Below are 23,619 nucleotides of genomic sequence, written 5' to 3'. Positions count from 1 at the left end.
TAAAAGAAAGTGGTCAAATGAGGCGGCATGATCCATATATCCATAATCCATGTACATGTCAATGTCCTACACTCGTGTATATACTTTTTCAAGTTCTAACATAGATATATTTGTGATATATTAATTTTTTTGGCACTTATACATTCTCAGTGAAAAATTGTGATGGAGTGTTAAATGAAGGTTTAATACGAGACAGTTTAACAAGCAACGAATTTGTGAGGTATCAATCAAAAGTCCAGGAGAATTGGGTCAGTATTAAACTTTGACCAAATTATCAAGACGTCGTAAATTCACTTATCAAACTTAAAACTGAACTTGAAATTTTATAAAACCACATATATCTAGAATTGACCATGGTAAATGGAAACATTCGAGGTGGAAAAGATAACAATAATACCAAATATGATATGTAATGAAAAATGAAATGCTTGATAGTTTTCACATCTTCCTTGCACAACATGCATCGATCATGTTTATTTCATCATTTCATGTGTTTTTCATTGTTGTGAGTGTTTGCTTCGGCTCTGTTTCCAACCTTCACGCGAATACCTTTCTTAGTCACTTCTTGTGTTTCCTCGTTGAAACACTTGAAGTCTATAGTTTGGTCTCAAACACTCACGTGGCACCCATATATTACAATTTCTTTTCTACCGTACTCAAAAGTTTGCACATTACTTTATAAGTGAAATCTTCCATGAACATTTAATTTGCTGCTAATAATCACTAGTAGAATAGCTGAGACTTGATTAAAAAGTTTTAGTTTGTCATTAATGATGTATCCTCCGTACACTAGTACATACTTGCAAATTGCAAGCGACGAACAAAATTAGTGCATTGTTTAGGAATTCTTAATTATTAATAGCCCAACTTTTCTTATCAACCACATTCCCCCCCTCATTAATCGATTCTTACCCACTTGCCTATTTAACATATTTATTAGTATTATTTTATTGTCTTGTCAAGTTTGTGCCTTGTCTTATAGGAGTATGTTTATTATTATAATATTATTAATAAAATCAAAGATATACATTAATCTAATTTTAGACTTTTATGTAGTATGCACCTTAATAATGTTGTTACTAGAAAATCCATAAGGGAAATTTTTTTTTGCATGCTAGTTATAATTATTATATCTATTGATTAAATAATTTAATTACTGGGAAAAAAATTTGAATTCTATTTTTTAGTATTTTCAAATCAATGGTAAGCAATCTTCATAAATCATTATTTTCTCAACCAATGAAATGGGACTATATCTATCTCTTTTATATTTAAGAACTGTTTGTTAAAGATTTATTTAATGTGTACCAACATGACCAATTATTTTGTAGGAAATTTTTTTTCGACTTCCAATTATATAATCAAATATTTTATACTTATTAGTATGTGTAACCTAAGCAAGTGTGTGATGAGTACTTTCTCTACCTATTAATTGTTCTATTTTATACTGATGAGGGTTTTAAAAATATTTTAATTTTAATTTTGTTAAGAATTAAGAACTTTTTTGTTAAAGATTCAATTAATGTGTACCAACATGACCAATTATTTTGTAGGAATCTTTATTTCGACTTCCATTATGTATTCAAATATTTTATTATACTTATTAGTATGGTTGAATTAGGTTGAGATTTTTTAGCTTAATTAAGATTCAGATGCATTTTCATCCACTCATCCACAACATCAAATGTCGATCGCAAGTAGATTATGTCAACTGGGGTATTATCGTAATAGTCATGACATCAAATGTCAACAACTTATAGTTGACATTATATGCGATGTATAATCGGATATGTAGTGACATTATAGTGTGTAGTGGACATTAATCTGTATAGTAGTTTATGCGTATTGACAAGGATCGTATATATAGTTGACAAAAAAATTAAAAATTAATTTTTTTTTTAAAAAATTTTAAAAAATTTAAAAAAATATTTATTGAATAAAATGTACCATGAAATTACCATTCTACCCTTTCATAATTAATTAATCTAAAAATATTCCATGTGGCAAATCCTGACCACTTATTTAATAAAAATGAATGGTTGATAATACATCTCAATTTTCAATTAAGCTAAAAAATCTCAATTAATCATAACCCCCTTATTAATATGTAGTATAACCTAAGGAAGTGTGTGATTAGTGCTTTCTCTAATACCTATTAATTGTTCTATTTCATACTGCCGCAGGATTTTAAAAATATTTTAATTTTGTTAAGAAAAGTAAAACAAATTAGTTGAATGTGGGTTTATTTTATATATTTCCTCTGTTTGATATTAAATGTCTCATTTTTTTTATCACTTTGGTTTTAAAAATTACTCCCTATTTAATTTTGCAAAAAAAAGATAGAAAAATAAGTGGCCTATGTATCCTACTTTCTATATTGATTTTATAATAAAATATGAAATAAATAGTTAAAGATAACGTATAATAAAATATAAGTAAAATGAGATATTTATTGGCGATAAGTGAAAAAATGAAACATTTGAAAGTGGATAAATAATCGTAATCAATTAGTGAATATGAATTCAATCATCAAATACTATAACAAATGTAGAATGAGACAATTAATAACTATCGAACAAAAATTGTAAAATAAGACAATTAATGGAGACTGGAGTATTAATTAGAAAGTGTGGGTGCTGGCTGTTGTTCATATCTCTCAGTGTACAAACTTTACAAAGCCTGCCTTTTGACTTTTGAACCTATGCTGGTGAGTATATATATTGGAGCCCAACCATCCTTGAATTCATACAAAATATTCCAAGCAATTAACATATCTCTCTCTCTCTCTCGAACATATTAATTTGGTGTAAACACACAGAAACACCTATTAGTGTGTGAAAAAGAAAAAAGAAAAGAGGAAAATGGAGGCCTCAAGAAAGGAGCAGGATTTGAAGGCAGAAGTTAAGGTTTCTGAAGAGAGCACTCTTGATTGGAGAGGAAAGCCTTCCAACCCCCAAAAGCATGGGGGCATGAGAGCTGCTGCCTTTCTTCTAGGTTCCTTTTCTTTCTCTCAATTACTAATATTTAATATTGTGAGAGATGATGATGATAGATATAATGATGTGCAGGGCTTCAAGGATTTGAGATAATGGCAATAGCAGCAGTTGGGAATAATCTGATAACATATGTTATAAATGAGATGCACTTTTCCCTCTCAAAAGCTGCAAATATAGTTACAAATTTTATTGGAACACTCTTCATCCTCTCACTCCTTGGTGGATTCCTCTCTGATTCTTATCTCGGTTGCTTCTGGACCACTCTCATCTTTGGTTTCATTGAACTCTCGGTATGTTCCTCTCTCTCTCTCTCCACACACACACACACAGTGAAAAGGTAAGGTTTTGGCCTGATTTTGTTCTATTTTAGTTTTTTGTATTTATACGGCAAACATATTGGAAAGTTCATAGAAAATATTTATCTTATACTAGTATATTGCATCTTCTACAATTGAGTGACTAAAGTTGACTTGGCTTATATTTTAAAATATTGTTTGATTGTGTATTAATGAGAGTGTGGTAGTGAAATACAAGGGTCTCACTTTGACTTTTGGAAATTGAAATCTTTTTCAAATACTTATTCTGACATGATTATTTAGTATTGACATTTATTAACACTAAAAAAAGTAAAACAAACAAATTTATTTTTTCTTGCCCATAACTCTGATTTTGTCCTTGTTTAACGGTATTTATTTTATTTTATATATTTAATTTGATTAGAATAAATGACATGATAATTTTGGGCGAGACAGGGTTTGATCCTGCTATCGGTGCAAGCCCATTTGCCCGAGCTGAAGCCGCCACCGTGTGACATGGTAAAGGATAGCGCGCAATGTGTGGAAGCCAAAGGGTTGCAAGCCCTAACATTTTTCGTGGCTCTTTATTTGGTGGCGTTAGGGAGTGGGTGCGTTAAGCCTAACATGGTAGCTCATGGGGCTGACCAATTCAACCAAGATGATCCAAAACAATCCAAGAAACTCTCCTCCTACTTCAATGCTATCTACTTTGCCTTCTCATTGGGCGAACTTGTTGCCTTGACCCTTCTCGTTTACGTCCAGACACACTCGGGCATGGATATCGGCTTTGGTGTCTCGGCAGCCGCCATGGCTATGGGCCTCATTATCATCATTTCCGGCACGCTTCTCTATCGGAACAAGCCTCCCCGAGGAAGCGTATTGACACCTATCGCACAGGTTAGAGTTTTTTCTCAATCACTTTTTTTGTCCATTATTAATAATGTCCCATTTTGAGATGTACACTATTGATAGTAGGAGTATTAATTACCATTCCATCCTAATTTTAATTACAATCTTTAGTAATAAATGAACCATATATATCACCAATTATTCAATTATTTTTTATTTGAGCCAATTATAAATAAATAAAAAACATACTAGTTACCTTTTGAATCTTAGTCAACTTCTTTAGCTGTCTCCTCTAGGATTATTATATGTTACTGTATTCATCAAATTTTCTGTAACATGCATGTATATTGTTTGATAGTGCAGCTGTTTGTCTCTGCTGATTATGAATGTATTCTTGTTTCCGTTAGCTGATCAAGATTAAATTATCCTCCAACTCTCAGTTATAGAAACAGAAAAATACTAAATAAATAATAATCGAATAGCAAGAGTTAACCACTTGATGCAGGTGCTGATTAGCCATTCATGTGTGTCGAATTATAATACTACATTAATTCAGCTATGTCGGAACATTTGGCATCTAGCTTCCACCTAATTATAATACATCAACGTACACACATACGCATTATTTTTATTTTTATTTTTATTTTATTGAATATTAAAGATAAACATATATAAATTGTAGGTACATGATGCCTCTAAAGTTGAATCTAACCGGATCAATTTTTATGAAAATTATTTGCACATCGAAATTTTGTTTAGATTAATGTTTTACTTACTAATTTTCCTTATGTATTTTGTTTTAGGTGATTGTGGCTGCAACTCGAAATAGAAAGCATGTGTGCCCATCTGACAACACCATATCCGACAGTTTTCCCAATAGTCAACCCACCCTAAGATTCAGGTAATTTTAACTATTTCCACTTTCCATCGTGCATAATTCTTTTTTTTTAAAAAAAATCAAAGTTGGCATGATTCATAATAATAAATTCTTTTCTTCAATTAGACAAAATCCACCCTAAAAATTAAACTAGTGTATCGCAATGAAAAAAAAAACTAGTCACTCATATATATGATAATATCATTTCGACTACGTACGATGTTTACGTATGATTTCTCAGTTAATATACGATCTATTCGTCCACGATAAAAGTCACATTTTGCTATTTTGATTTGTCCCACAATAAAATTCACATTTCACTTTTACCATAAATAATCAACTAACTTATTCTACTAACATTTTATTATAAAACTAATATCTAGAAGTGAGACTTATAGTCCACTAATTTATTTAACCATCTTTCACTCGACATTAATTTCTTAAAATTGGGCCACGCCAAAATGTGACTCCTATTAGTATCAAATAAAAATTCATCAAAACTTTTTACCTTGTGAATAGATCTAAACTTTATAGTTTTTGCTGGTGATTAAAGTTGATGATATTTTAAATAATTTGGCGAATATGGTGATTCACATGCAACTAAAGCCTAAAACAAAATTGAAAATATTCACAGATTGTTGAACAAAGCATGCATGAAGAAAGAGGAAGGAGAGAGTAGTAAATGGAGAGTATGCAGTGTGAAGCAAGTGGAGCAAGTGAAAACTCTGATATCAGTGCTTCCAATCCTATGCTGCACAATCATCTTCAACACCATCCTCGCCCAGCTCCAGACCTTCTCCGTCCAGCAAGGCGCCGCCATGAACACCCGCCTCTCTCCTCCTTCCACATCCCCCCGCCTCCTCCAGGCCATCCCCTACCTCATCCTCATCTTCGCCGTCCCCTCTACGACGCCGCCGCCCCGCTCCATCACCCCTCCGCCGCCTCGGCGCCGGCCTCCTCTCTCCACCTTCTCCATGGTCGCCGCCGCCCTCGTCGAGCGCAGGAGAAGGGGCAGCTTGCTGTCGATATGGTGGATCGCGCCGCAGTTTGTGATATTTGGGGTGTCGGAGATGCTGACGGCGGTGGGGCTGGTGGAGTTCTTCTACAAGCAGCCGCTGGAGGGGATGCGGGCCTCGCTCACGGCCGTGACCTACTGCTCGTACTCGTCGGCTTCTTTTGAGCTCGGTGCTGGTGTCGCTGGTGGACGGGGCGACGGGGTGGCTCAGGGATAATGACCTTGATAAGGATCGTTGGATCTGTTTTATTGGCTGTTGGCGGTGCTTAGCTTTCTTAATTTTCTTAACTATCTGTTTTGGGCTAATTGGTATTCCAGTGGTGTTAGGGTTGGTGGTGATGGTGATGGTGATAGTGTTGTGTGATTTGGTTTGGAGATGCAATGGGGTGTAACTAATACTATGCTTTAATTAGCATATGAAATGTACAGGATATGTATGTCATAATTTGTAGATCAGGTCATTTGATCATTAAGGTTATAAAAATGGTGTTGCTTATCCACTAGTGGTGTATTAATAATACTCTACTTATATGTGTTTTATAAATGTATTTATATGTAGTATGTGTATAAGATGCATACGTACTCACGAGGGTGCATTATAATGCTAACTTTTCTTAACTTGCTAATTCATCAACGCAATGTATTAAATATGTCAACATAATCAATGCCAACACATTGTATTAAATATCAATATCAATACATTCTCCTCCACTTTAGTTAAGATTTTTCGCCATCTTTTGTAAAAATAATAAAAATAGTTAAAGAGAAACGTAAATTAAAAGAGAGAATAATATAGAGAAAGTCTTATCTATATTATTGTCTCTCTTACTTTACCATTTCTCTACTTTAACTATTTTTTATCATTTTTACAAAAAGAGAGAAAAAAGTAATGGATCATAAAGTTTACTGAGGAGTATTAAAATAATCAATTAGGTTTATGCATCATGTTGATATTTTTAATATATTAGCATTGATAGCTAAGAACTTAAGAAAGTTAAGAACGGATCACACCTCTATGAGACATATGAGATGTAGGCAAGTGTTGCAGAATCAATCTCATTTTGTGTTTCTAAACTGGTTTTGAATGTGTAGGGTCCTCACTTTAGTGCACCCACTGTTTTTTTTGTTAATGCATACTTTATGACAATAGTGCTGCTACACAATAGAAAAAATTAAAGGAAACAGGAGAACCAATTCTCAGTATGGTAATTGGTAAGTTGGTTACTCTGTGTGAAAAAGAAAGAGTTTTATAAAGAAGGCAACCATAAGATTATGCATGAATAATGATGAGACAAAAAGAAAGATGAGACACATAGCTCTCATTTTCTTACTATGAATGATTCACCTTTTTCACAAATAAAAACATGTCTGAAACATGTTGGAGGTGAGGCCCCCTCCTTTGTATATCCTCCAACCACCAATTCCTTGATGCTACTGTGTTGCCTAAAAGATAAGCATTAATGGCCCCTCCATTGCAAAACCAATATGACCTCTTTTTTCTTGCTTTTAGATTCCTTTTCATCCTTGCATTGTTGGGATATGATTATGATGATAACTTACCTACTCTACCCATAAATGGAAGCCTCTATAAGGGTAAAATGGCTGTTCATGTTACTGGCTTACATATGTATATTGTGTACATTTACCATCATTAACCCAGAAAAAATACATCATTTGTGGATATGTTTAACAAAATTTCCATATCGCAGTGTTCCAATTAATCCATCTATAGGGTTTGATATAATTGATTGATTAATTTAAGCATCTTTAATTAGTTAACTTTTGCCCAAGAGTAGTATAATTAGTTAACTAACTTTTTCCCAAGAGTAGTACCACTCGAACATCATTTTGATATCAACTATTAATCCACTTAATACGATCAAATGAACATTATCACCTTTAACTCTCCCAAACACAAATTTATGCAATCAACATCATTACCCAAAATATCTACTAAGATGCATTTTTAACTCATATCCTAAACTGATCGCTTCTATAATTTGAACTTGCTACATCAAATCCAATTTAACAGAGTATAATTAAACATCAGTAAATAAATATTGTGGAAAGCAATAAATGAACGCAAATAAAGGAGGGTATAGAATGTTTTTCACAGACAAAATTCTTGGTTTTGTAATCAACAAATATATCATTTACTAATGGACAAGAAAATGAAAACATAACAAGCTCATGGTCTATCGATATCCTCTTCTTATGCGTACAATTTTTAAAACTCATCTCCAATTTACATAGCACCAGACAACACAACAGAAAGAAAATCTCACGGTGAAAAATCGAGGAGTGGAGCTCGAATTCTAGGACAACAAACCTAATAGTTGATAAAACCCATACCTCGCGATGGGATCACTTCTTTACAAAATGTAGCCCCACACGTTGGCATTTGCATGTTTGGTGGTAGTACAACCCATCTATGCGCCATACGGTATCACAGGTCTATTAATTATGGTAAAAATGAAACCTGTCTGCAAGGCTTGTCAGGTATATAACCATGTCATTCATTCCGAATGGATGAGTATTTCTCGGATAGTGTCTGAGACTTGCCAATTTCATTCGTGAGATTCTTAAACCTGTGACTACAATCTCCTCCGCTGCAAATATAAAAAACAAAGCATAAAAGAAATGAAAACCAAACTTATATCAACAAAATTTTCTTCCAGATATTTAGCTAACAAAGGAAAAAGTGAATCTGAACCATTATTTACAGGCATAGCAAAATAAATCCTCAAATGTTTATTAAGATCAAATATCAGCAAAGACTAACTAGTACGTTTAGGATAGTATGTAAAATGGTGGATGTATCTTGGTGGATTGAACGTTATATATTTTGAACTTAATAAAACTTCACATCTGTAACAAGAAGCATATGGATCCCACCTCTCAAATCAACCTATTAGTAATTCAAATTTACAAATCATGGGGCCCCTGGAGCAGATGTGACATTAGAAAATATCTAACACAAAATTGCAGAGATGGAAAGGAGCCAAATATATATATTAGGGAGATTGTAGAAAAAGCAAAGCACTCCAGCACCTCATCCAGATATATAAAGAATTCATAAAATGTCTGGATTTCTGACCATGTTCAATGAGTATGACTAGAGTTCAGGGAAACATAAAAAGGATATTTCCTGAAGAGTGGAGGCACAAATATACCTTATTCGGTTCAAAGATGCAATCGCTCGAAGGGCACTCCGAATCATGTCTTCATTACGATCTACTTCTTGTTTGACCGCATCTTGCTTGGGCCTAAAATTGATGGTCTTGTGGAGAGGACTCACCAAAGAATCCAATACTGAAAGTCCATGTAAATTAAATTAAAATTACCCGAACATAATTGGAAGTAAATATTATACTCAGAATTTTATGTTCATATATAACAAGAAATTGAGATATACCTGCCAACACAGCAGACGGGCACTTATCAGCCAACTTTGAAAGGATAAGATGGCAAGGCATTTTAACATCATAATGATCTGCAAATAATGAAAATGTATGAGGTTTAAAACTCCACTGTCACTTCTATAGCACATATAACCAACAAATGGAAGTACAGATATTGAAAGAAGAAAAGACGATCGGTCCGACAAATGTTCGCTTACCATCTAATCCAGATAAAAGGTATGGTACTATAAAAGAAGATGGGTTCACTTGATCAAGGCAACTGTCTAAAAGAGTGTCCACACATTCAAAAGCAGCTTTCCTCAATTCAAGCCCATCATCCACCGTGTGCTTGAAAGGGCCAAGATCGACTGTCCTGATCAACTCTTTCTGCAATGAGAAAATTGGCCAGAATAACACATTAAAATGTTCCTGTTCTCAAATAATATGCTGCCACTATAGGTAAATAAAGTGATAATATAATGTGCAGCATTACATTTAAGCAGGGCAATAAAAGAGACAAAATGATATACTTGAGAAGAAACAATTGACACATGAATAGCTATGAAGCTGAAATCATATAATACATGAATTCAGGAGAAAAAGTCAGCATCGTAGAATAGAAATCCAAATGCTTTGACAAATTACATAGAAAACTTGCAATTCATGAAGGAATTTGATTACTGCTTCCAATTCCAGATCCAATGATTCTATTCAGAATTTTAGGATGCATAGGAATGTTTGAATGTGAAGCAATTCAAGCAAAATGATCACATTAACAGAAAATTCTCAAATCATCCTTTTATATAAGACGCTTACAACCGAATATTTAAACATGACGTAAAAGATCACATAAAGAGAAACTCCTAAAGGCCATCCCAGATTTCTTATGTTTCTTTAGTCAAGAATCTAACAGACTAACAGAACTGAATCCAACATCCATAAGCATACTGAAGCTAATTATTTGGAGGGGCCTTGAATGCCATTAATTATGCTTTATGGCCCAACCTTTGGTAGAATTGAAGCCAAAATGGCCCAATTCTAAAAAATCTCAATAGAAAAAACCCAGCCTTCTGAAAAAGTTGCAAATATGGCTCAGGAGTCAAGAGTCAGGCCTACATTTCTGGGGTCAAAATTCTGATGTAAATTTCTTGAATCCAAAGTCATTTTGATGCTTGGTCAGAAAATAAAATCTATGATAAACTCACAACCTATTCAATGAACTTCAAGCCCAAAATTCAGGCTTTATCTTCAACTTTTCAAAAGACACAGTTTTTTTTTGAGTTTTTAAAGGTTATGCCATTTTTGCAATTTATGCCCAAATATGAGGCCATAATGAACTCTCTGCCTCAATTCAATGAATGCATACTTCAACTGGAAGAGTCTACTTGGAACAATTGAAAGAACTTCTTCATAGTATTATAGAAGTAAAAGGATGCCATTTCAAACTGCATCAATTGTGAAGAATATTTCCATTCCAATGCTCAACATGAAACCTAAAGATAACAGGTAACATATACAGCCATACAAAATAGAACCTTTAGTACAAAGTGCAGATTGGGTTAAGAAAATTAGAAAATGAATACACTCATGATCAACAGAATGCATCTGATAGCATTTGGAAGGTATATTATCTGTGATATGTATATGATATGAACTGAAGCACTTACCTTTATTACTGTTTGATCATAGAGGAGTGGCAATAGCTCTGGTAATAGGGACTTTATCAGGTTTGGTTTATTATGAGCTGCAGTACTCAGGGCCAAAACAGCTGCACGCCTCACATGCTGCACATAGACCAATAAACCATAAAAATTGCATATATGGTCAAGGATCTTCAAATGAGGCATTTAAAATGCAATCTGTTTCTCCTAAACAAAACATTGGGAAAACTGTCTTGAGAACAATCAAAAAGTGTCTGACAATTACCCGGTCTTGATCCTTGATAAGCATCAAGGAAAGTAGAAATCTCGGGTACAGAATCTCGTCTATTTTCTCCTGCCGCTCAACTATAGAATATTTCACTGCTATAACAACAGTTGCTCGTGGTGAATGCAGCAGGACTGGATGTCCTCTCCTGCAAGAATATTTCAAGTATATTAATCTTTGCAGGAAAAATCATGTATTATTTGTATATACAAAAGTTAAAAACACATTACTTCTTCTAAGAAGGTACCTTAAGGGCAGGAACAAGTTTCCCAGGCTCAATAAGAGCAATTTTTCCCAGGCACTCAGCTACCACATTCGAACACCCTCTTCGTCACTTTCACAGTGGTTGAATAGCAATTTAGTGATCTTGTCAACACTGGAATAATCAAATTCAGCTTTATCTACAGATTGTCTCACAATGACCTGTAAGCAGGTGAGTATTTATCAATTACAAGTAGTAATGAGAAGAAACTCTTTATCTCTTAACAGCATAGATCTAAAAGGAACGGACCTCCTTCAGAGAATGGAGCAACAAATATTGCTTCTTTTGCTGATTATCAATTTTATCCAAGATGAAAGGCAAATATTTAGGAAGATTCCCAACAGCGATGTTTCCCAGAGCATAAGATGCAGCAGACTTTATTTCTTCGAATGGCGACTGAAAGACTCAATAACAATGTTCTCTATGTGGTCATGAGCCTTAAATCTTTTCTCCTTCCTATCTCTCCCAAGCATAGCAAGGAGAGATGCTGCTTGGCCTATGAGGTAGAATGGTGAAAACCATAAGAGCACTAGATATATGTGATATAACCAAAATTTTATTGTGAATAATGAAATGCCAAATAAACAAATGAATTTCAATGAGTATATAAAAGAATTTCATGAGCTTACAGAACACACAAGATATGGAGGAAAAAATAATAGGACAGATGTAAACTAAAAAAAGGAAAAACAATTTCTGAAATTCTCAAACAGAATGCAATGCTAAATTCACAAGGAAGATTGAGTACTTCAAGTGGCATAAAAGCAAAAGTAGAATTATTAACAGGCACAAGATGGCAAGTATTACAATTTATACCCAACAATCCGGTCTCTCTTAGAATATGCAATTGTTCCATTTACATAGACCCTAATTTATATATCTTGGAACATATCTTATTAATTATTCTAGTTAGCAACTACATATCTCGGACCAGACTCAGTTATGGTTCAAAAGGATTATCTTTCCATTAAAGATCTAAAAAAGGTTCAAAAACAAGCAAATACTTACAGCAAAGGTGAACCTGTTTGTTTAAATTAGGGTTTGTTATAGATTTATAAGTTTAGAGACATAAGCTTGAGCACAATAACATTTATCTAGATAATGCTAACTTAATAACTAGTAGTAACTTATATATAGACCTCCCGAGTAAATTAAAGAGTAGATAAACCAGATTTATATACCGAGTTGGTACTGCTATCTGCTTTCAAGATATCTGTAAGCATGTTTACAGTCGAGGAACATTTTTTATCGCCTGCAGCAAGACAGAGAACTGCCACACATTGAGCGATTGAGAATAAAGCCTGTTTAGCAACAGCACCAGTCTGGGCAGATGGTTTGGCAGTAGAAAGAAGAGACTCAAGCAGTGCATCAAAGCTTGTGTTGGCCGAGTAAATCAGTGCAGTGAAGAAATTCTGTAGTGCCTGTGATTTCCAAAAGACATGTTAAAGAGAAGCAAACTTTTATAACATGTCCTAATCAATGAAACATAAAATTAGTACCAGAAGGGCCTGGCCCTGCAGCAGAGAGCTTCTAATTAAAGTCAGCGCTTGTGGCAGAACTTTATTTCGGACAGTCAGACCAACATTTGGACCAGATCTTTTGTCAGCCATTAATGTGCAACACAATTCCAAGGCTAGAGCAGCCATATGCAAGTCTGAGTCACTGAAAAGAAAAAGGTGGATCAAGTTTTAAACAAAGGGAAACTTATCTTTCCGTTAACAAAAAAAAAAGTCAGCAATATTGTAAATTCAAATATTGTAAACCTGATCAGAGTTGAAAGTTAAACAACAATGACTTCATAAGCAGCTGAACCAATTTTATCACCATATCCTACAATAAGTGTGTTCAGTGTCCCAAGTGTAGCCTGTCTTAGCGCTCGATTGGCCTATTCAAGTAGAACAATAAAACAGCAGTTACACCATATGGAAAAATTCACTTGAAAGGGAAGAGTAGTAGCACATGATAGGTCAATGTGCAGAGGAGAAGCAGCAATGACAGCAAATGCCTGGAAAAAAAAATAGAATAAGGGTATGGCGATTTACAAATGAAACAGTAAACCAAATGTAACGTGTCATTCAAAATGATTCATATATGTTTAGTTGATAATACTCCACTGCTTAAACAAACAGAAGAGTCTTAAGCTAGGTGATGCAACATAAATAATGTTCATGCAGTTTATGGGTTCACCATTCACCCATTGATAAGTGGCAGATGAGATGATAGAGTAACCAAAGTCATGTTACAATTTGATGCATATCAATCTCCAGTCACTAAATAGCTATCAGCACTATTCCTCAATTCTTCTTAGGTTCATTTGTGCGCAGTTTGTTACCAAAGGAATCAAAAACACCATCCCAGTCATGGACCACATGCAGGCAGCTTGTGTCCCAATAACCAATACGCCACCCATTTCCTCAGTCATCATACTCCATCTCTGGGAGTTAATTGACATTTTGGGCATAGAAGGTATGTTTGCTAGATGGCTAGACCCATGAACATAAAGAAACATCCAGCTAAGAATACAAAGTTTGTCCAATAATGAAAAGTTGTGCAAGTTTTAAAAAAAAAAATCATAAAATGTTATATAAATAAAAATCCATTAAATGTACCCAATAACCAAAACACACATTTCTCAGTCATCAAAACCCATCTTTGGAATTGATTAAAATTTTGAATGAAATTAGTTTCAGACCCATAAAATAAAGGAAATCCAACTCAGAATACAAAGTTTGTCCAATAAAAAAACATTGCTCATGTTGTTTTATTTAAGGACAAGAAAAGTAATTAAGTTTAAAATTAAATCAAATCTCCATTAAATGACATAACCTTAACAGCTGTAAGACGAGTAATCTCATTTCCCATTCGATCAACAAGCACAGGGAGGCATGAGGTAGCTCTGCTCCGAGATGATCACCAAATGTAGAACCACAAGTCCCATGCAAGAAATTGCACATTCTTTCACTTCCTGCAAAATAGAGGAATAAGACATGATCTAGAAGACACAGGATATAGCTGCAAGACTAGTCGCTAACCTGATCCTGATCTTGATTGGTCAAACGTGACATGATAGCAGCATATATAGGATGGACATAGGGTTTAAAATCAAAATCAAAAACCTGTACAAAAGATAAAAATTACATTTTCAGAGGTAAATACTCCTAACAAGTAAGCTATAGGTTCAAATGTTCAAATGATAAGAAGAAAACCTCAATATCTGGTCGCACACACGAACAAGTTCTCCACATACTCTTAATGCCTCTGCTGTAACTTTATAATACCGTTCACCAACGGAAGATATGATTGGAGCAGATATTGCCTAAGAAAAAGGACAGATATCAGTACAGAATATGACAATGTTTCATTTAAAATTTGAACATTTTCAAATTCATGAACATCAACTGCATACAATTAAATTTTAAAGGAATAATGCAAAATGAATGATAAATCATTACAGCCAAGTATTTATTAATTGCAGAAAATAAGTTTTCAGCCGATATTTAAACTCACCAAACTTTATATCAGCACAGAACTAAATGAAAGAATAACCTTGCCAAGTTCAGGCAAAAAGCTAACTCAGTCCTGTTACCCTGATATATGTTAACATTAGTATAGAGGTCTGTGCTCTTAATATTAACAATATGTTCAAATGATTTTCCATTTGGGTGGGAAAAGGAAGGTTCATGGACAATTAGACATACTGCTCTATGGAATGAACCAGATTCCCGGTATGTAAATGGCTGATGGTTCCAAAGAAAATGGAAAAATGGACGTATTAGTTAGTGAAAGATTTGTGTTAAGTTGATATGGTTTGTAACTATTGCCAACTTGTGAGCCCTTTTTATGTAAAACCAAAGTATTTATCTAATTGCACAGAAAACCAGAGATGTAGTAGAACTTTTTTCAGCCCGATACTAAAGCTCACCAAACCATATACTCCCTCCGTCCCACTATAAGTGAGGCGTATTCCTTTTTGGGCCTTCCCATTATAAGTGACACCTTCCTTTTTATAGCTAAAAAATAACACTCTATCTCTTTCTTACTCTATCTTCTCTCCTACTTTTTCTCTCTACTTTTTTCTCACTCCCACTTTATTCTCTCTTCATTTAACCACTAAACACCATACCTAAAAACATGTGCCCAAAAGAAATATGTCACATGTAATGGGACAGAGGGGGTATCAGCAAAGAGCCAATTGAAAGAATTAAAGACTCATGACCCAAGATTTACGCAGGAAACCTAAAGACGTCCTGTCACCCTGATATATCATTAAATCTTCAGCGTTACAGTCGTTTACTTTGATATATGTAGTCTACATAGAGGTCTGTGCTCTTTAAATTAACTACTTAATAAGTACTACAGGAGTGGTTTTCCTTTATATGAGATATCTCTAATCTCTAATCAAGTAAAGCTCCAGTACAATCCTCACCAAGCATTTATAAAAACAAAGGAATGCAACATGTATATACCCTGAAACAAAGATATTAACACAGAAAACCAGACCTCCTGAAAAATAAATGATTTAAAAAATGCCATGACGAGCATTCAATATCGAAAACCATTTACAACATCCTTTGTCTTGTCTGCATAAAAATCTATACTTCAAAAGCAACTAACAAGTACTAGCATCCATTACCCTTAAGAGATTGAAAGATGCAAATTCCCAAACTATAAATAGTAAAATATAGAAACACTGATCCGAAGAAACGAATTGAACAAACAAAATAACTGTGTCACGACATTCATGTTTCAAATGGTTGAGAAACTATAAATCAGTAACAAACTTGATTAACACTACCTTGATGTATGGATGAAAAACAGGAGGAGCATGTGAGGCCAACACTAATCTAGTAAAAACAAGAGCTTCAATCTTTAAGTTTGAGGTCGAAGATTTGTCCTGTGGATAGAGGTAAGGCATAAACAGATATCAATCTTCTAGGAAAACATGGAAATACTGAAACTCGAACACATGAAAATGCAAAACAGAGAATATCTTACACAAAGTGCTTTCTCAATTCCAGGAGTCAGAGATCCAATATGGTCTGCAAGGCAATCAGGCAAAACAATCACCAGCTCTTTCAAAATGGAGAAAGCTCCAACCTGCAGAACAACCAAAGCGGTGAATTCACAATGCCGAAATTCAGCATAAAGCACGGCATTTGTATCAATTTCACCTTTGTCTTAATAGATTTCTGCGTAACTGTTTATTTACAGATCGAACAATCTTTGCCACCTCTTGCTTCAATAAATATCTGGGACTGCATAGTGTTGCAATAAAGGAAACAAATGGGCAAAATCCAATTAGCAAATGCAGAAATAGAATTGTCCTTTTCTCCATGGATGGAGCATCATTATAACAGTTCAACAGAAAAGAAGAATCACGTTCCGAATATCAATATTTTAGGTAATAATTGACAGGTAGATAATTTGCATCTAAAAGAGGTATAGAAGTTTATTATTCGACACACTCTTAACCATCTGAAGTCAGGTTGTAGAAAACAAAAGCAATATGAAACATAATTTGTTTGATCACCTTAGGTCCAAACAGAAGCTCATCACTCTACTAGCATCAAGCTAATAAAGGAACTCGATACACAGTAGGAGAAAATCCAAACAATCAAGGAATAAGAATACACTTGCCTTGATTCATCGAAATCTGTCTGGCCTTTAGTCACATTTCCTGTTTGTCTAAGTAATTCAGTGAACGTATTGAAGACATCCATCTGCAACATAATCCATTAGAGAACAAAAAGAAGAAGTAATCTTATTGTCTTACCCATACAACAAATAATTAATACCTTAACGTTCTCTTCCCTTTCTTTAAACCTATCAATCAACTTTGGACATGCCTGAAAAAGTGGGATTACATCCCAATTATTCATACAGCTTTTCGTAAGCTTAACACAAAGAAAAACAATAGATGCAAGACACAAGAAATTTCCAGATGTCAACTCGAAAAAACATCTGGTTGACCACCATGTCTACATATCTCACATTCCAATTAACAGAAAAGGATCATGGAATACGAGAAAATAGATGTCTTAACCTTAAGGTAGTAATATCATTATCATATGCTTGATTTTACAAGAGAATTCTTACAGTAGATGTAGTGTACCACAAGCTTTCATCAGTTATTAGATTAAAAAAAAAAAAAAAGGCTAATAACATGGCACTGGTCAAATTTGACCCAAACATCTTGGTTAATTGTTTATATCTTGATCTATTAGATTTATGTCATTGATAAACACCAATAAGAAGCTCAACTCTTTCTTAAGATCAACAACAGGGTCTTCAACCTATGCCCTTGCCAAAAGAAATTATTGTAGAATATATTCAGCACAATTATTATGTTGGCGTTCTATTTGCATGCATCCAACGGAAAGTAGTACAGACACTATAGTATGAACCTCTCTCGTGACATTCTCTTTCAAAATAGAATCCAAAGAGTTGTATTTTACATGCTTCTCTTAGTTTTTCAAATTTTGTCAGCTACCACAAAACTTCTATCATGTCTTTTTGTTCCATTTCATTTGGAGAAATGTTCTAAGTCTCTCAAAGATCTATCTAAATGGTCTCTCTTGAAATGAATTATCTATAATAGCCAAGAGTCAATCAGAAAAATGTAAACTATATAAACCTACTAGTGACATGTTACAGCTCTTTAGTGGAGAAAAACAAAAAAAGTATAGCCACTGGGGTATTGATAGTCACTGCATAAAAATTTCATATAAATGCAGTCATTGGTATGAATTCAAAATCAGTTTATGTAGGCACTAGGCAAAGCATACAGTCTTTCAGTTCTGAGATTCTCAATGTGAGCCATGAACTATAAAACTCTCCATGTTAACATTGAGTGACAGGGAAGAAAAACAGATAATGTATACCTCTTCATATAGTCTTGAAAGCATCTCAGGCCGAGAAACAATTAAAGCAGCTAAACATTTGGCAGCAGCTCTCCGCACTTTCCAGCTTACATCTTCATCATCGTGTACTCATTAGCACTCTCACTACAAGCATAAATGAACACTGAGCACATATCTATCAAGCATAATTACACACAGCCATAAAATATTAAACATAGTACATACTCATCTTCCTCCTCCACTAACTCTCGTCATCTGTGTCCTCTTCCATGTTATCAGTAAAATTTGGATCATGACTAAGAAATTCCAAGTAAGATGTAAGATTTGGTCACAGTAGGAAGAGATATCCCTAGGACACCAAGTAGAAAACTCTCTAGTGCCTACATCAGAACATACGATGCCTTAAAGGAAAAATACAACAAAGAAGTGGGAGAATAAAGTAATAAAATAGTAATAAAAATAAAAATAAAACAAGAATAAACAAAGTACCTGCAAGCTATACTCACGAGCTCTTCGTCATTCTCTGATGCATTATTACAGTAGTTAATTAGAATAGGAACAGCGTCTCCGAGGTGTGGACCAAAACTGATAGCCAACAGCACGGCTTCATAACAAAAAATCCAAGATCATTCACTATGAGACACCTCATAAATCAGTAGCATGTTTACAAAAGTCACATATTGAAATACAATGATACTACATTTTAGGAAATATCTATGGAATTTCTAAAAGAACAGAAAATTTCCTCAAAAAATCAGTCTGCTTTTCAGTTTAATTTTATTACCAAGTAGACTTGTTCCAAATAAAATAGTCCAACATAAGGATTCAACAACTGCCACTTTACTATACCATCCTAGAATGAACATGTGCACAATTAAATTTTTCCAATCCCAGTAAACCAAAGCATCTATATCCAACCTAGCTAATAGTAATGGATCAGACTAACAGTCCAACGCTGTATGAGTATTAAACTGTCAATTAATTCATTCACTTCTACAATGTAGCATGTAGTAAAGGAACAACCCTGAAGAATTAGTTTATTAATCCACTAGAACTGAGCAGATTTTCACCTAGAGATGAGCTATTGCAACTAGAACTTTGCTCCTAAACTGCACTTGAAACAGTAATGTAACTTGATGAACATAGTATAGTAGATATGTTGTGCCAGCAAAGTTATATAGACGCATGTAACAATAAAAAGAGAGAGAGAGAGGGAGAGAGAGAACTGCTCAACAACTTACCTCAACGCCCCAATCATTTGAATATCTGTACGAGTAAGTTCTGATTTTGTTGTTTGGTTTTTCAAAAGCAGGATGATTTCAACTGTAGCCTTTGCCAGCAAAATCATCCGACAAGCTTGAAGCCAGTGATGCTGCAACAGAAGTTTTACATTACACCATCTCAAGGAATTATGAGGTCATTTGAGAATACGAAACAAAATGGTACATTGTTCTAGAGTACACTAGGATCAGTAACCTTACCAATGCATGAAACAGCCTTCTTTCTCACATGGCCTGATTGGTGTTCAACTGGGGCAAAGTGCACTCAGCAGCACCTCATGATCGGATGCCATTAGATTGCCATATTTGTGTAAAACATCACACAAAATATAAAGGCATTCACATTTGATTTCTGTGCCCATCGCCTAGAGAAAGAAAAAAAATAAGTTTAATTGGAAAGAGAAATAAAAGGAACGCCCCTCGTGTTGCTGTAAATTTGTAATAAGACATAAAAAATACAACACAATTAAACCGTTGATTTGATTGTTCGAACACTTCAAAGCTTTATAACTAGTTTTTTTATTCAAATATGTGAACTTCATTTAATTTTCTCAGAATTCTAGTGCATTTTATAAAGGAGAGTAGCTACTCTACTTTGCAATAGTCAGATGGTAAACCTAATAAAACTTAATTCGTCTAGATGAATCCAAAACATATTAGAAAAATCAGGTTAATAGCATCCACATATCTATAGAGAAAAACCAAAAAGACATGAATCTGCTTTAAAGTGCTGCAAGAATTGCAAACCTCATAGTCTAGATAATTTTCATCTACTTTTAAGTTTTAACTCATATAAAGACAAATATGATATTTTTCGGGACAACCCAAAAAGGAAAATGTTTCATTTTTAATGGGCCGAGGGGGTAATATTTTAAACATATCCTAATGTTTAACAGTCGTGAGCAGAAACTTCGATATCTAAACCTTTTTTCTTCAAAGCTTCACCACAAAGGTGTCTTTTATAGGTCTTACCTTGGTCAGGGTCATTCTGAAAATTTGAATATAAAACCAACCATTAAAGGAAGTCATGAACAAAACCTCTGTTATCATCTGAAGCAAAATCAATTAAGTTTCAAGAGTAATGATGCCATATCGCTCCGGCAGAGATAGTTTCTACATATTCTACTAACTCACAAAATTGAAATGACAGGACAAGCTTAGTATAGGTACTAGTTTAGTTTGCTTTAGAAGGTATTTGGCTAGTCAAGTAGAAGGAAAAAAATGAAAGAAATATATATCACACTGACCTGTGTGACTATTCCTCGTATCAACTTGGGAGAAATGGATACAAGAACAGATTGTGCAACAGTTGCATTAGGAACTTCAGCAACAATTGTCTTAACAGCAATGCTGGCAATGTCACGATTTTGCTCTTTCCCATTGAGCAATTTATCACAAAGCTTATTAGTCATCTCAAGAACCTGCTGCTCGTGGATTTTTTCACCAAGGGAACAAGGCTAGGAATTTACAGAAACATAACAATATATAATTAGATTATAGTTCACCAGCATAGCATACAACTAAAACTTCTGGATCTACTTTTCCATCTCCATGCAGATAAGACAGTTCATATAATAGTTTGGCAACCTTTTGAAAGAACTCCTCTATATCATGGAAGTAGTCCTGAAAGCTCATTCTTCACAAACAGATGTATCACTCACATGGTTGCGTTGCCAAGTAAACACATTTAACTATGCGTAGCTAACGATACAGCATCTACTTTACCTATCCAGTACAGTTCAACCATTCTAATTCATGCAATATAAAAGTAGAACTAAAACTTAGAAGCTATTGTATACATAGAAATTTTATCATCTGCAAGAGTGTAAATGGGTACTGAAGAAAATCATTTGAAGTAATATAAAATTCACAACAATTTAAGCAGAGAAAAAATCAATAAAAAAATTAAGAAGCAAATACAAAACACATAGTGAATTAAGCAAGCAGTGGGATCAGACCACTTGACAGCTAATCCGGAAACATCGCCTGCTGCATCATCGAGTTGCTGAATGACAATGTTAGAAAGCTTCGCTTCGAGATCAACATCGAGTTTAAACCCTTCTTTGTTCAACTCGTTAAGCAAATCAGAAGTTGCCATGTATCTGTAGTCCTTATCCTTACCAGTCATCTGCATTGCGTTGCACCCCCAAAATCCATCAAAATATCAATCAATCACATCCTGCCTGCCATACACGGCAGAGGGAAAAAAAAAGTGGACGAAATCAGCAATGAGGTGTGTTTACCTTTTCCAATATTCCAGTTAGGGCTAAGTTCGCCATGTTTGCGGGGGGATTGTAATCAATTTAGAGCGGCCGCGCACTTGAAATAGAGGGGATCCCCCGGCGAAGAAGCTAGCAGATGGCTAGGGTTCCGGAATGATAAGCGTTTTAACGCGGCGGTGATTTTGAGAGAGAAACATGCACCGAGATGGAGTGTAGAGTGTAGAGTGTAGAGTGTGGACGGCGAGGGCTTCGGAGTTCAAAGGAGTGAAGAAAGCAGAGGATGAAAAGACTTTCCGTTCCTTCACCTGAGTCTGAGTTCCAATGTAATTTCTCTTTTCTTAATCATCAAATTGCAATTTTGGAAAAAGGTTTCATATGCATATTAGCTAGTGCCTAGTAGGAGTACATCATATCAGAGCATTTTAATATAGACGAATATTATAGTATGTAGATTGTTAAGAATCAATTATCTCTGTTAAAATCACAATAAAAAAAAAAAAAAATTAAATAATTTAAATGAAGAAATCATATTAATTTAAAGTTGTTTAAATAAACTAGGAAATATAAAAATGATGTGTCACAACTTTAATATAGCAATGGATTTTTTTTGTTGATGTGCTTAAAAAAGTTGGTAGTTTCGGTCTTTTTTAGCGTTTTGAGAGCTAGGTAAGGTCACCATTTTTTGACCGCTTTAAGAGATATGAGCGCCGCCTTCTTTTTTATTCTCTCCTTTTTATCAAAAAACATCTCATTGGAATTTTTCCTATAAACCATTTTTTTTTATATTTTTTGTGTGAACCATATTCTCTCCTTATTTCCTCACTTTATTATAAAACAAATAAATACTGTAGATCCCCCATTAATTTTTTTCCCTCACCTTTTTTCACATTTTTCAAACCGCATGTCAAATTGGGGGCTTAATCATTGAGGAGGGGGGTATTATCCCTTCACATATTGGTTTACATTAATTTCTACTCCGTCAAATAGAGGGGTAATTTGTTGGGTGGGGTGGGGGTGGGGTTTTGGGGCGTTTTCGGTCGGGGGAAAGAGGGTATCCAAGATCGGGGTAAAAATTAAACCCACTGGTATTGGGACCCCAAAAAAACCCGATCAAAAATTTTTTCCCCAACCTACTTCAAAGGATAGGGAGGTGGGCCGAATCCCCAAAAGGGGGACACGTTCGATAACTGGTGATATTTTGGGGGGTTTTGTTTCACCCCGCGGGGTTTTTAAATTTTACCTAGTAAAATAAAGAGGTACCTGAAGTAAGCGTAAAAGATAACATGTGGTTGGTTTAGGAAATAGGGAAAAAAGATTCGGGCTGGGGAATGCTCAAATTAAAAAATTAGAAAGGGGCTTCTCCGGGGGGGGCCCCCGGCCCAGACAATTAAAAATTGAAAAAAGTAAAAAAAAACCCAAAAATAAAAGTGGTCCAAAAAAAGTAGATTGCGATGTTTTATTTTTCAAAAATTAACATAAAACAAATGAACACAAAACCCTAACTAAACCCCCGATTCATAAAATTTAAACTTTAAAATCCATTAAAAAATTAAATTAAGATGAACAATTTTAAACCGTTACTCTCTGGGAAAATGCAAGGTTGAATATCACCGAACAAACTTATGCAAAACTTAA

The 23,619-nt window shown here is 34.5% G+C and overlaps 2 pseudogenes; one reads left to right on the top strand and one right to left on the bottom strand.

Moving 5' to 3' along the window:
- Window positions 1-2,765: 2,765 nt before the first annotated feature.
- Window positions 2,766-6,533, top strand: LOC125218070 (annotated as a pseudogene).
- A 1,942-nt stretch (window positions 6,534-8,475) lies between these two features.
- LOC125218074 lies at window positions 8,476-22,335 on the bottom strand (annotated as a pseudogene).
- Window positions 22,336-23,619: the final 1,284 nt, after the last annotated feature.

This window comes from Salvia hispanica, chromosome 4, assembly GCF_023119035.1.
Source record: "Salvia hispanica cultivar TCC Black 2014 chromosome 4, UniMelb_Shisp_WGS_1.0, whole genome shotgun sequence".
NCBI lineage: Eukaryota > Viridiplantae > Streptophyta > Magnoliopsida > Lamiales > Lamiaceae > Salvia > Salvia hispanica.
The sequence above is the reverse complement of the archived record's forward strand: the minus strand, read 5'-3'. Positions and strand labels throughout refer to the sequence as shown.